Source organism: Numenius arquata, chromosome 15, assembly GCF_964106895.1.
Source record: "Numenius arquata chromosome 15, bNumArq3.hap1.1, whole genome shotgun sequence".
In the NCBI taxonomy this organism is placed as follows: domain Eukaryota; kingdom Metazoa; phylum Chordata; class Aves; order Charadriiformes; family Scolopacidae; genus Numenius; species Numenius arquata.
Genome location: NC_133590.1, coordinates 13,807,441 through 13,821,537, shown reverse-complemented (window position 1 = coordinate 13,821,537; position 14,097 = coordinate 13,807,441).

The following is a 14,097-nucleotide window of genomic DNA, read 5'->3' as shown; positions in this document are numbered from 1 at the left end:
ACTATGATATTTCTTTTTGTAATTATTTCATCCCCTATGAATAAGTTTTCTACCAGGGAGGCTTCGTAGTGGTGGGGAAAGGCTGAGGAGCAGTCTCTTCTTCCATCCTACCTCATTTTTGCCCAAGGTCTTGGATTATTGAGGGCTTCAAGCATTTCCCTACCACTTCTGGGCTACGTATAACTCCAGAGGCATCAAGCCTTCAGAGACAGCATGTTGTTCCTCTGCTTTACCTTTGGCATTATGGGATCCAGTCATCAGGTGGAGATACACAAACTAACATCACCCCTAAAATGTCATCCTGCTGCCTGAGGGTGTCACGGGCCTATTGTTAGGAGCCTTAAATACTGGTTTTCTGAAGGAGTTTTGGACAAGAATGTGTTTTTCCCACAGACAAGGGTCAGGCCTTTCTACGTAGGCATTTGTCTTCATGTCTCTGTGTTGTTTTGGGGTAGAATTCATGTGCCTCTCTGCTTCTGGTGAAGTGATGGTGCCTCTGTACTGGGCACTGGTGAGGCCTCACCTCGAGTGCTGTGTTCAGTTCTGGGCCCCTCACTACAGGAAGGACATTGAGCTGCTGGAGCGTGTCCAGAGGAGAGCCACCAAGCTGGTGAGGGGTCTGGAGAACAAGTCATATGAGGAGAGGCTGAGGGAACTGGGCATGTTTAGTTTGGAGAAGAGGAGGCTGAGGGGAGACCTCATTGCCCTCTACAGCTACCTGAGAGGAGGTTGAAGAGAGGTGGGTGTTGGCCTCTTCTCCCAAGGGAATAATGACAGGACCAGAGGAAATGGTCTGAAGTTGCGGCAGGGGAGGATTAGATTAGATATTGGGAAGAATTACTTTACTGAGAGGGTGGTCAGGCACTGGAACAGCCTGCCCAGGGAGGTGGTGGAGTCACCATCCCTGGAGGTATTTAAGGAATGTGTAGACATGGCGCTTGAGGGCATGCTCTAGTGCCCGAGATTGTTGGTTTGTGTCTGTTTGTTTGTGTCTGGTGGGGTTTTTTTGGTGTGTGTGTTTTTTGTTGGTTTTTTTTGTGGTTGGACTCGATGATCTCAAAGATCTCTTCCAACCATGAAGATTCTATGATTCTCAGGTCTAGATACAAGTTTTCTAGTAACATGCTCAAGAAAGCTGAAAAGGAAGAGCCTGGGCTAGGTGTCTTTACAGGGAGGAGGGGTGGGGAGTGGAAAAATAGAGTGGCCCTCACAGGTGCAAAGGGTTTGATTCCTAAATTTGTCATGGCCCCGTTTTAGTCTAAAACGAGCACACAAGCTGTTGCTTGGCACCTAATTTCTGCGTCTGATCTGTAGTCCGCAGATTTTTCGACAGGCCCAAGCACTTCCAAGTATCACTGGAGAGTAGAACAATGCTTGTAAAGCATTTTTGAGGAGATTTATGTTATGACAATAATAACCAAAGGCTTAGTATTTAAAATCCACTCTTGGAAACCTGGTATTTTTTGAATAATGGAGTCCAGGTAGCAGCTCTGATACTGACTTAAAAAACGGCTTTTCACTGACGAGTAGGATTTGGCAATGACATGTCAGAGAACGTCCTTGATTTGGGGCAGTTCCTCTTGCTAGATGGTTCTTCACGAAGGTATGATCTCTAAATGTTGATGCTTTTCAGTGAAAAACTTCTTAAAAAGAGAGAAGAGGCGGGGGAATAAGCAGTGAGTTGGGAGGAGTGAGTCTTTGCTTGGTGGCTTGGGGAGTGCTTCGTGGTGGTAGTTCCTGAAGGCTGGCGTCTTCCTGACTACAGTTGTGTGACTCTTGGTTTCAGCTGCAACACCAGGAGAATAAATGCATTTTAAATACGTTCTGCTGCTATTGTTTAGCTATCCGAGGACTGTATATGTGATTTTACTGTCAAATTTGAGGTTTGTAAAGCTAACATCTTCCCCAGATCTCGGCAGCAGTTAAGCCCACAGACTTTTCCTGCAGTGCCGAGCTTAGGCTGGATGCTGCTGTGGAGCTGGCAAACCTTTCTGGATATGAGTGTGGTTTTGCATAAAACATAAGCAAAACAGAAAGGGTTTATGTTCCCTTGTTGATCGACAACGTGCCGAAGGATGAAATTCTCTGTGTGCCAGTGGGCTTTGTGTCGGGCTTCGTGAGCCTGTTGCCAAACTCAGGGAGATGCCTGGGAAGACTGGAAAGGGGAGGGAGATGATAGCCAGTGTTCTCCAGAGGGATCCAGAGCCCTGACATGAAGTCTCTCCCTTTCTCATGAAGCAGTTAAACCTCAAGACCAGGATGCAAGCTAGATCTCAATCTTTTGAGGCATTTACTGGGAGGGAGAGGCCATTGAATTTGTTGTGGAGCTTGTACTACTGAAAGAGCTTGGAGCATTTTACCTTGTTTTTTTTGGGGTGTATCAGGGAAGTGAACTGTCAGGATGAAATATCTGAAAGAGGAGAACAAAAATTGTTTAAATAAATACCAATTTGAGATGTCAGATCCAGGGGAGTTTCTACACACGGGACTTGGCTAGAGTCCCACAGGTCCTCAGGACAAAAAGCCTTTGCCCTTTCAGCATCACAGTACTTTCTTGAAGTAAATACTTCTATAGGCATGTTTACCTAAATGAAAAAGTGAGAAATACCAGACAGGAAAATCCTGAGACAACTGAATGAACACAGAAAATTCAGAGGACAGGATAACATTCCCTTATTCCTCGACTTCCCTCTTGGTGACCAACTTGTTACTTATAAGAAAGGGCGTTCATTTAACGGTCCTTAAGAAGCAGAAATAGTCAACTGCATTGCTGTCTGTAGGCCTTTTTTTAAATGTTAATTTTTTTTGGAAGGCATACGAGATATGGAATTAATATTCTGTTCTTGAACTTCAGTATAATTCTGTGGTCTAAAACAAAGAGTTTCTGGGAGCTACAATTTTTTGAAGAGACGTTGGGTTCTATCAGAAGCACTAACAGAACTATGGCAGCTGCTCTTCCAGACGGGGCAGCAATGATGAAGCTTGTAATTACAGGCTTTCTGTCCTGTCAGGAGAGTATTTCTTCAAATCGTTATCGAGAGCATCAGGCTGAAGTAACTGTTTGCATTATGGGCTCACCCTCTCGGTTTCAAAACCAACATTGCTGCACCATTTCTGAAAACCAGGAAGGGCCAACTGCCTCGATTGTATCATAGGATTTGGGGTATTTGACATCTGTAGCGACAGGAGACTCTCAGCTTTTTTTTTATTTTCTATTTTTCAAAACAATTTTTTAAAGGAGCTTTCAGATGTTTGGGTTTTTAATCCTGCCACTGCTCTCCAGGACAGCTGGTTATACCTGAGTTAAGGATATATCCCACCACACGGGTCTCAGGTGTGAGCCTCAGGAGAGCAAATAAAAGGTGCAATAAATAGCGGTGTGAGCAGATGGCCCCACACCTTCAGTGTTAATTAGGGGTTTCAAAGACTGACCACAGGATACCAACATGGAATCTGTGCCTGCGGTTCGGAATTCGAGGTACAGAACTGGAGCGCTCTCAGGGGTTGGGCTGATGTCTTCAGAGGGTTTGCATTATCCCCGTCTCTAAGCAGTGAAAAAGATTCTTGTCTCGGGGAATGTGTCAGTGGCTAGAAATGGAGATGTTCTCTCATTTAATTTGCATCCAAATTACTTCAGTTCTGCGCAGGTTTCTGGTGCAGGCCGTGAGGTCTGTGGGGCTGAAGGGCCAAAGGTCTGAATGGGAGAAAGAGGTGATGCACTGGAACCGCTCACTTAGAACAACTTGGGCTTTGTGTCCAGGTGTGACACAAAGCCACGTGTGGCTTAGATAGAGAGCTGTGAAGCTACCAAGCTGGGCTGACACTGATCCTGGCAGCTTCTTTGGAGTTATTTTTACGTAGGGATGAGTTCTTGAATAGCTTTCCCGATCCATTAGGCACGGCAAGCTTTTCTTCGTCGCCGGCACTGGCTTCCATGTATTTCCACGTTCCAGGAATGCACTGGCAGTGCTGTAGCCATTGTAAGGAAAATCTGCGTACATATACTCTGCTATGTCCGTTCTGCTGTGTTCCAGGGTGCCTGGGAAAAGACTGCCAAAATTCATGTTATTTCATACCAGACAAAAATCTTTAAGTATGGTATTTAGCAACATAGAGCAAAATTTTCAGTGTTTTGGCACTCGGGTTGCTTTCCCAATCTTGGCATGCCGAAAAGTAAAGAACACGACTTGCTACAACAATAACTGCTTTATTTTATAGGGCCTCGAAGCATTTTAACATATCGAATCGTCTCCTGTAAAATATGTGGAGAGCACATAGAAAATAAAACAGGCCAGGGCTTTGCGCTGCCGTAAGGAGACCTGCCTTTGCGTTCCCATCACTCGCTGCCTTTTTTTGGGGGGGGTAAAGAGCTTTTTTGGGGAAGGCTGTGATGCACAGCGTTCCCTGTCCCCTGACTGAATGGGGGGTATGGACGCCTGGGCGGGGGGGACGGCTCCATCGGCTGGAAGTACATTGAGCATGACCTAACCCTTTGTGGGCAGCAGCTAAATTGAGGAACAATTAATGGATACCGAGGGCTTTCGGTGAAAGGGGATGAGGTGTTACAGCCTGAAGACAAAGGCGAAAAAAGGAACGCTGGTGTGTTTTATTTGACACAAATAAGGGAAAAGCCAACCTGTGGCTTAATTTTCATTTCTTAGGTAACAGTGTAGTTTGAAACTTCATTTCTAGCTTACTGGAAATTAAACTGAGTGCTGTCAGGCAAACAAACGATGTAGCTGCCAGGTAGCATATAAATTCTGGATAATCGCAAGTGCATGAGCCCCTGCTGGAAAGCCAGAGCTTATAAACACGAGCGAGGGAACAGGAACGTACCTCAGCACAGTCACTCCAGTGGCCAACTGTTCATGGGCAGTGTCACGTGTCACGCAGGGGTGGGAAGAATGTGTATTTATTAATTTGAAACGTTGCTGGGCTTGTGGACTGAAACCCCTCGTTAGCAGCACAGAGACGGGCAGGCACAGCGTGATAAGCCTGTGTCGTCCCCCCCCAGACACCCACCAAGAAAGGAGAAAGGGCAGGCTGAAGGTTCCTCAGTTAGATTTTTCCCCTAAAAAGCGAGTTGGTGCTTCAGGCAGAAGATCTAGGCTCTTTGGCCCCAATTTGCGGTAGTAATTAGCCTCGCTGACTGCTGCCCTACCCTGGGGCACCTGAACCCCGTGGCTACTGCATTTCTGCTTATCCAACGTACCGTGCTGCTTTGGGGCATGTCCACAGCTGCCTCAGGTTTGGTGAGTGATGGACAACTAACTGTTGGCTTGTTTTAAGCCAACTCAGATGCAAATGTGGCTGACAAAGCGCGTTCAAGTGAGAGGAGGGTTCGCCATATGTATTTCATGGTCTATTTATTTTATCCGTCAACTGTTTCCATTGCACCTAGTCTGGGGCAGCCCATAGTCCTGCCCTCTGCCAAGGGCAGCGGGGAGCTGAAATGCAAAGCTGTTGCGTGTGTGCAGCAAATAACCTGTGAAATAAAAGAAGGATCTTTAGGTTTGGTGCAAATCCCGTAAGCCAAATGTACTAAGAACTCCACTCCTTGTTACAGCCCTCTCTGCACAGCAGCGCTTCACTTGTTTCATAGAATGGTTTGGGTTGGAAGGGATCTTAAGGATCATCAAGTTCCACCCCCCTGCCCTGGGCAGGGACACCTCCCACCAGACCAGGCTGCTCAAAGCCCCATCCAACTTGACCTTGAACCCCTCCAGGGATGGGGCAGCCACAGCTTCTCTGGGCAACCTGGGCCAGGGTCTCACTACCCTCACAGCAAAGAATTTCTTCCCCAGATCTCATCTCAATCTCCCCTCTTTCAGTGTAAAACTGTTCCCCCTTGTCCTATCGCTCCACTTGGTTTAGGGTATTGGGTCTCCTTGATTGAGATGCTTTCTGACCGAGAACACATGGACTATATTACAGAGATGTGCTCTTTCCATGGGTATGAAAAATTTGTTAAAAATGCTTCTGCTCGCTGTTACTTAAATTCTGTGAATTTCAGGATTTTCCCTGAAACTGGAGTGTGGCTTCTGAAACTGGTCTTTGGCGGAGCCAAGGACGCTCCGACTCTCTGCTTGGCCTTGGGCGAGTCCCTTACCTTTGTTGCTTGCCTGGCAGGAGAAGCACAAGGATAAAACCATAAATAACTGGGAATTCTCAGGTGCTCAGAACAGCACAGAGTTGTATGTCATCACAAAAAGGGACGCTTCTGAAATTGTTAGCAACCCTGGAGCATATGACTGGGATAACAACACACTGGAGTAGATAGGGAAGCGTTGGAAAGGCTCCACAGAAAGCAGATTGTAACTGAGCAGCCGAATCCTGTGCCCTGGAAGTGAAGGACATTGTGTCTATCCACAGGGCTTAGCGCTGTTACATCTAATGGTTTTAATGACGTGGACCCCGGTATAATTTCAAAGGGATCATGGGGATCGTTAGCTTTTTTCCTACCCGCAGTTTCCATTTCCGTAAGGAAGGCCCCTTAGTCAGTGGGTAGCAAAGGCGCTGACATCCGAGACAAAAACACAAATTAAATCAGCTCCGAATTGAACTGAATGAATTTTCTGTCCACGATGACTAAACTCTTATGCCTGGTTCTTTAAAGCTGGAAAGTGCTCTCCATCTTTTCCCCTTCTGTGCTGTCACCAGAGCAGGGACCTGTGGCCGGCCTTTACATTTAAATGACGGTACCGAAAATACTACCTGCGGAAAACAGGTTTACGCTCTGGCAACAGGCTTTCACGCACGCTGGTACCGCTCCACAGGCAGCTCATCCCTCGGAAAGCACAGAGGATGGGAGGTAGGAAACGCTGGGTTTGGACCGAGCAGCAGAAGCGGACGGAAGGCAACCTTCTGCTTGGATCCGGGAGAGCGAGCCTGCGTTGCGCAAGGCTGCCACGGGAATGGATTCAATTACGCTGCGAGCTTCGTTACTGACACATTCAGCTGGGAAACCAGAAGAAAACATTTTCAAACTCGATTCCCAAAGTTCTGGAAAAGGAGTTTGCGCGTGGTTTCTCGCTACCCGTCTCGATCCGTGGTAAGAAAAGCAAACAGGGAGTGGGATGGAGGGGGCGTGATGCAAAAGCCCCCTCACATCATCCAACCCTTCTCTCCTGTTCCTAGCCCACTCAAACCGGCCGCTCCTGCCTAATTTTACATGTGCCTAATTTTATACGTGCCGTTCGGTGCACACATGCCCCTACTCGCTCCTACTTGCCCTCCCCAGCAGCGTGCCCGGCCGTCCAGCCGGGCGGAGGAAAATTAAGCCTCAGCTTCATTCCCGGTGACGTCTGCGGTATCTGCTCGCGTATGCTCAAGATTGATGTTCAGGCTTCTATTTTGTCATGGGTTCTAAATCTTCCTTTTAGCTGTCATGTAGTTTCCTTGTTCACTAATTACGCTGGCTCTGGGAAGAAGCCTACGTGCTGTGCGGTGTTCGGCTTGGATGGATGGAAAATGTTATTGTTAGAGCAGATTGCTTCTAAAGGCCACCTCCCCGGTGAAGCCACACAGATGGGGCTTTGAATACCACAGAGGACCCGTGGCCACCTTAGTCTGGCAGGATTTCCTAAGAGTCAAATGCCTCTTCCCAAAAGAAATGCTGGAAAAAAAAAAAAAAAAAAAAAAAAGAGGGAAATTAAGGAGTGGGATTTTTTGCCGGATCCCACCTGCGGCTGCAGTGATGTACTAAAACTTCAGGGCTGCTTCTTGCCGAGGGGACCCCGCAGGGCTGCGGCGGAGCCCGGCTCTTCCCCCTGGCCGTGCCACCAGGAGTCACTCTCGGCCTCGGGACGGGTGGCGGAGCCCCCACGCGTGTCGCAGGGCTGCTGTGACAGCGGTGCGGGCCAGCAGCCGCCGGCTCCCCGTCACTCAACAAGGGCTGCGCTGCTTGGACTCGCGTCTTTTTATTATTTTAGAGGATTTTTTTTTTTCTTTCTTTCTTTCTTTCCCCCTCCACCACGCTCTTTCCGGGCGATGTTAACCCCGCGGATGCCCGTTCAGGCCGGCGGCTCCTTCCTCCCCCCTTACCTCGCACCGACCCCTCCGGTGCGGGGCTCCCCGCCTCGGTGCGGGGAGTCGGGGTGGGGGTTCCGCAGGTGCGGGCCGGGCCCTGCCTCCTCCCGGGCCCCGCTCAGGAAGTGACAAGCGCATTTCCTCCTCCTTTCCTCCCTCCCTTCCCTCCCTCCCTCCCTCCCTTCCCTTCCCTTCCCTCCCTCCCTCCCTCCCTCCGCCCCGCCCGCAGCACGGCGGCGGCGGCGGCAGAGGCAGCGCGGCTCGGAGCGGTGCCCGCAGCCGGTCCCCGGCCGGGCCGCCCCGCCGCCACCACGGTAAGAGCCCGTGTCGCGCTGTCACTCGCGGCCTGGGGGTCCCGCCGTCTGGTCCCGGGGATCGCTGGCTGCGGGAAGGAGGGGGGAGTGAGGTTTTGGGGGGGGGGGGGGGGGCGGACAAAGGGCGGCGGTGCGCCCTGCCCTGCCCGCGGTACAGCGGGGATGGGGGGGCGGAGGGGAACGGTGAACACCCCCCCCACCACCACCACCTCCACGCATCCTCGCCCCCGGGGATGCTCCGCTCCGGGGGTGGCCACCGGCTCCGCCGCCCCCCCGGCTCTCGGCACCCTGGTCCTGCGCCGTTCGGCCCCCGGAGGAGCCGCTACGAGCTCCCCGGAGGGAGCGAGGTGCGGGCGGGCGTGTGGCCGGAGAGCGGCGTGGGCTGGGTGCGGGGATGCCGTGCGGGGATGCTGTGCAGGGGATGCTGAGCCCTTGTCGCAGGAGAAAACCGTGTCCCCTGGCCGGTGTGCCGGGGGGGGAATGTCGCCTCTCCAAAGTTTAATGTGCGGGGGGAGCAAGTGTTCTTCTGCCCCAAGTACTCTGGCATTCCCTCTGTAATTCCTTGCTCTGAATGGATCAACACGTGCTTTCCTCTCTCCGGGCCGAGAGTGATGTTTAACGGGGCTGAAACTTGGATGTCGGCACAAAACTCCCCAGGTTGGGGGTCTGACGGGGGGGCTGCAGGCCAGGGGAGTGATGGACGTGGTTGAGCATAACCACAGAGATGCTCTCCGGCCTGTCTGGCGCCGTCACACACGCTTCCCACCGTGCCCTGCCACGGTTTTCACGCCTGGCACGTCAGAGGTCGCTCCTGGGGGCGAGAGACCTGGAGGGTCTCCATTGGTGAAGGCCAGCAGCGAGGGATGGTGGCTCCTTGCCTCTGCAAAGTGCCCTGGCAGCAGAGTTGTCCTAGAAAGTCTGTGACTCTTGTTTCTCCATTCAGTGACATTCAAATTATAGAGTACGTGAAGATTTCATGTGTAGATTTACCCGAAGATTTCATGAATAAGGGTTGTATTTCCCCTCGATAATTTTTAGATTTAGTTTACTTGACAGAGAGAGTGAGTTTGTGACAGCACGGTGCCTGTCACCGGCTAGTGCCGCCGGCTCGCTCTGCGCCGTGCGGTCTCCACAGCCGCTGGTGTACCTTGGCAGCGCACCCCCTCCTTAGGAAATCCTCTGGAGTAAAAAGTAAGCATAATTTGTTATGAAATAGGCTGATAGACCAAACTTCAGTTTGCGATTGAAACCAGATGTGCATATTTTCCTTTTGAATCCTCAAACAATAATAAAAGTCGTATTTTGACAGATTAAAAACTACTTGCAAATTGCAGAGGTAGCGGTGTCTTGCAATCATACTCTAAAACCACGGAGGGCTGGGAGCATCTCTGCCCGTCTCCCACCAGTATCGGGGCTCTCCGAGCACCAGGGGCTGCTGCCCCGTTCCCCCCGATCGCAAAGGCACAGATTCCCTCACCCCACCTCTGACGCAGGCAGAAGTATTTACCAGGGCTTGGCTGAGGGCTGGAAAAAGAAATAAATAAACCCCCAAACAATGTAGATAATGTTTCTAGAGAAAATATTTGGGGTGGGTCACGAAACAGATTAATTAGATTGATAGTAAAAAAACCCGAATTTCAGAGCGGTTTGCTGTGTCCCTACCTGTCGTGGCTCATTGTAGGTTTGAAAAGAGTTTCTGATTTATTGCTGAATTTTTAAAAGTCCTGAGGATGCTGGTTGGGGGTGGGGGTGTGTGTTAGACCCGGCTCCAGCGTGGCCGGGCTCAGGGGTGCAGGATTAAGGGTGTTCACCCCACGGCAATTCTCTTAGAGAAAGACACAGCCTCTTCACTTTCACAAACTGGGGTGGAAAAACCCAAGCAAAACAACCTGCCGTGGAATTGTTTCCTTCTCTCCACTTCAAAGGAGAGAAGGATGCCCTGGACCGTGGAGCACGGCCACGCGTGCCGGCGGTTTTGCAGCTGAATCCCTGGATCCAGACTTTCTCATTTCCAGGTTAAACCCAGAGGAGGGAGGGGAAACTTTGGCGACTTCCAGCCCTGCGTAGGGCCAAGGTCTCCAAGAACCGCTTCGGTTATAGAAAGCAGATGGCCTTCAGGAGGAAGATCAGTGAGAGCTCAGGCCGTCGGATACAAAACTTTGCCTGTAAAATCAGGGCAAATCAATTCAGTAGGTAATTGATTTCAGTGAGTGAGATCCAAATTTTTACCTAAGGAGATCAAACAGACTGTGGGACAGAGCCAGCACCGATGCAGGCTAATTTTCAGGTATGGATACTTGCATAAATAAATCCAGGTGTATAAAATATGCACACATGCAAATAGGTAAACGTATACCAATATAAATCCCCAAATCCACTTTGGTTAATTACATGTAATTAATTTTTTTCAGTATCAAAGGCTTGCTTTACTTTTAGCAAAGGTATAGGTAGAACGAGATACACAACTTTTTGCCGAAACACCTGTATTTCTGCGCAGAAAGGGGAACGATGGACCGTGTTCTGAAGGGAGTGGAGGGGGATGGGGTTTATCCAATTTGTCCATTTTATTATTACTGATCGACTTCTGATTTCTCAAATCTGTGTGGTTTGAGGCTGTTCTTCCTTTTTCTTTCTTTCTTGGAATGTTGTGTGGAGCTTCTTTTCTTGATCACCGTCGGGATGGGGGTAATTTGTGCTTTCCTTGTAAAATCCCAGGTAGAAAAGAGGGCACCCTGGTTGAAAAGGCTGGTTTTGTTCCCTTCCCCCTCCCCTATCATGTGGTTTGTAGAATGATTTTCCTGGAAATAGTCCTAATGAACATTAATCTGGGGCAGAGCAGACTTTGGACCCACGGGCTGGGGCAGGGCGAGGTGTCAGAGATGCTCAGAGCTCTTTGGAGAGCTTGGCCCCAAGGGGTCGAGGATCCTTCCCACCTCCCACGGGAGGAAGAGGGGATGCATCAGGTCTGCCCTCACCAAAACTGGGGTTCAAATAGTTGAAAATAGCTCCAGAAAGACAAGCCCACATTTAATTCCCGTGGCTGTGGGGGACCAGGCCAGCAGAGGAGCTGAGGAGGTTGCTCCTCTGTAGCCCCTTAGGCAAGCTTCTTCATGGCTGACTTTTTTTTGCTCCTTTCTCTCCCAAAATGGGGAGGAGGAGGAAGAGGAAGCCAGCCTGCTGACTCGGGGAAACAGAACAGAAAAAAAAAAAAAGAAAGTCCGATGGGTAGCGGAGGGCTGTGACTATCGGAGGTCTCACGTGCCTGGTCCGACGTGGTGGTGGAGCGAAGCGGTGAGAGCCTCCCCCAGCACGCCGGGTTCCCCGCGGGGCCGTGCAAAAATATCACCAAAGCAACAGCTCCTCCAGTGCGTCTGCTCCCTGGAGAGCTAAATATAAACTAATCGGGGCGAAGAGAGGGGAATTTTCCACCCTGCTACTCCTCTGTGCCTGCTGGGCTGAGCCCTCCCTGCCCAAACCCGCTCCCCACCGACCCCGGGCACGGCACGAGTGCCACCGCTCTCTTTAGAGATGAGACTTTCCATAAATTCCTCAAAAGCGGTCGGGGCAGGAGCAGACCTGAGCCCTGGAGCTCTGCTTTTGCACTTGAGTTTGCCTACCAGCAGTGTTATAATTATGAAAAAGGACTTTTCCAAGGTCACCCCGGGCGGCCGCAGTCGCAGCCCGGCTGCCCACGACCCGGCTGTTTGCTTAGAACAGCAATGCAGAACGTGGCTCTGGTACAGGGAAGCGGGGGAGCAGATCCTTGGCTGTTTTGTTTTTCCCAAACTTGTAAAAGTTTGGGAAAAGTTGCCTTTAGAGAGACAAAAAAATTCCTAAGCAAGAGCTTTATTTCTGAAGCCCTGGCCAAGCTGGAGCGAGCTCTGATAGCGCAGGCTGCGGGTGCGTGAGCCTTTTAGTCATCAACAGGTGAAGAGGGTATCGATAATTAAAAAATGTCACCACGCAATTCGTTTACACCTGGAATTTCTCCTGCCTTCAGGTGGTTGGTCCATGAGTTTTGGAGCCTGTGTGTTAGATATGTCAGACATCGCATCTTATGTGCATCTTTCTAGGAAGATAAACCTCTGAAGATTTCTAGATTAATTTCTAATTTCTAGATTATCTATCTGTGAAGATAAGGGAGATGTGATATGTCAGAAGTTGCTGTTGAAATGCATGGAAGGAGGAAACTGCGTTAGACTGACCTGGAGGAACACGGATGCCTGCACGAAGCACGGATCCCCACACCCGCCTGAGTTTGGCTCCGTAATCACTGTATTTGAGTAATAGTTTAAGGACTGGTTGAGTGAGTGCAAAAAATCTGTTCTGGTGCATTGAGTTTCTATATCCCCCCTCCCTCCCCCTTAAAAATAACGCCGAAGGGAGACTTGGTCACGGTTTTTGCTTTTAGAGGATTAAATATAGCAGCATCATTGGTGTCACTCCTCTGTAGTCCATTTGAAGCATCCCTTGGGCTATACTATTCCCCGTTTTTGTGGATCCTGGCCGTAGGTTTTGCTTTCAGCAGCCAAAGTTCAGGGCTCGCGCTGTGCGGTAGGTACGGGGCCATAGCGAAAGAGGAGTTTTACTTTGTGGCCGTTTTGCGCTTATATATTGTTACGTCTCCTAGGGTTTGTAAAAAATGAAATCTGGCAAACTTTGATCCGGCAGCTGGAAAACCTGCTCTCCCTCTCTCTCTCTCTCTGCTCAAAACCAGCCCCGGGAAGGAAGGACCACAAAAAACTCCTTTGGATGGCAGAGGATAAGCGGGGCTTGGGGCTGGTGGCGGTGCAGAACGATGCTGCTGCCCGAGGTGCACCCGAGTCTGGCTCTGGGCTCCTGTCAGGACGCCCTGGCAGCACGGTTACGCCAGGTGACAGCAGCAATTTCTCATCTCAGGTGATGTGGGGAAAGTCACAATAACTCTGATTTTTGTATTTGTGTGCTTACATTAACATCACTGAAAATAGCCTCCTGGTGTGCTGGGCAATAGTTGTTGATGCTATAAAATGACTTCAATTATGTATCTTATTGACCCCGTTATCGCATGCTTTTTTTGTCCCAACCGCTACAAATTAATATTGCATAATATTTTTGAAAAGACACTTTTTAATACTATTAAATAGACGCCAAAAGTTACAATTCTGTGCTAACGCTGAAGACCTGTTACAATTATGAAGATACAGAAAGCATTATAAATGCCTGCATTTGGTTTCGTAGCCTCTCTGTTAATTCAGAAAAAAAAAAAAAAAAAAAAGATGTCTTTATGGGACTATCAGTTGTGTTGTAATTGAAGTGCAGTGTGATGGCTGTACTGCTCGGAGCACAAGCATCGTGGTTAATGAAGATTTACGGTTACCGATAGCTTCATTTAGAAACTATCACCCACATTTTGGGTTGCGCGTGGTTTATGGTGTTGGTAGAAGATGACTTTTCCCACGGGGGGTTTCGGGTGAATTGTTAAATTTCATTTAAAAAAAAAAGTCCGACCCTCCAGTGTGATGGGTCGCGCTGTTGATGCCCTCCCTGTGCCTGTCTCTTGCGTGTCCCCACGACATGCCGTGAAGGCGGCAGGTTGAGCAGGAGCCATGTTAGAGCTGGGACGGGAGCCCCGTCAGCCTGTGGGGGGGCTGGTTTGTCAGCCCCCTCCCATCCTGGTCCTTGCACAAGCCATCCTGGGGACCATGCTGGGACACAGGGGGTGCTGGGCAGGGGGTAGAGCGAGCCAGGAGAGCCACCTCCTGGAGACTGCTCT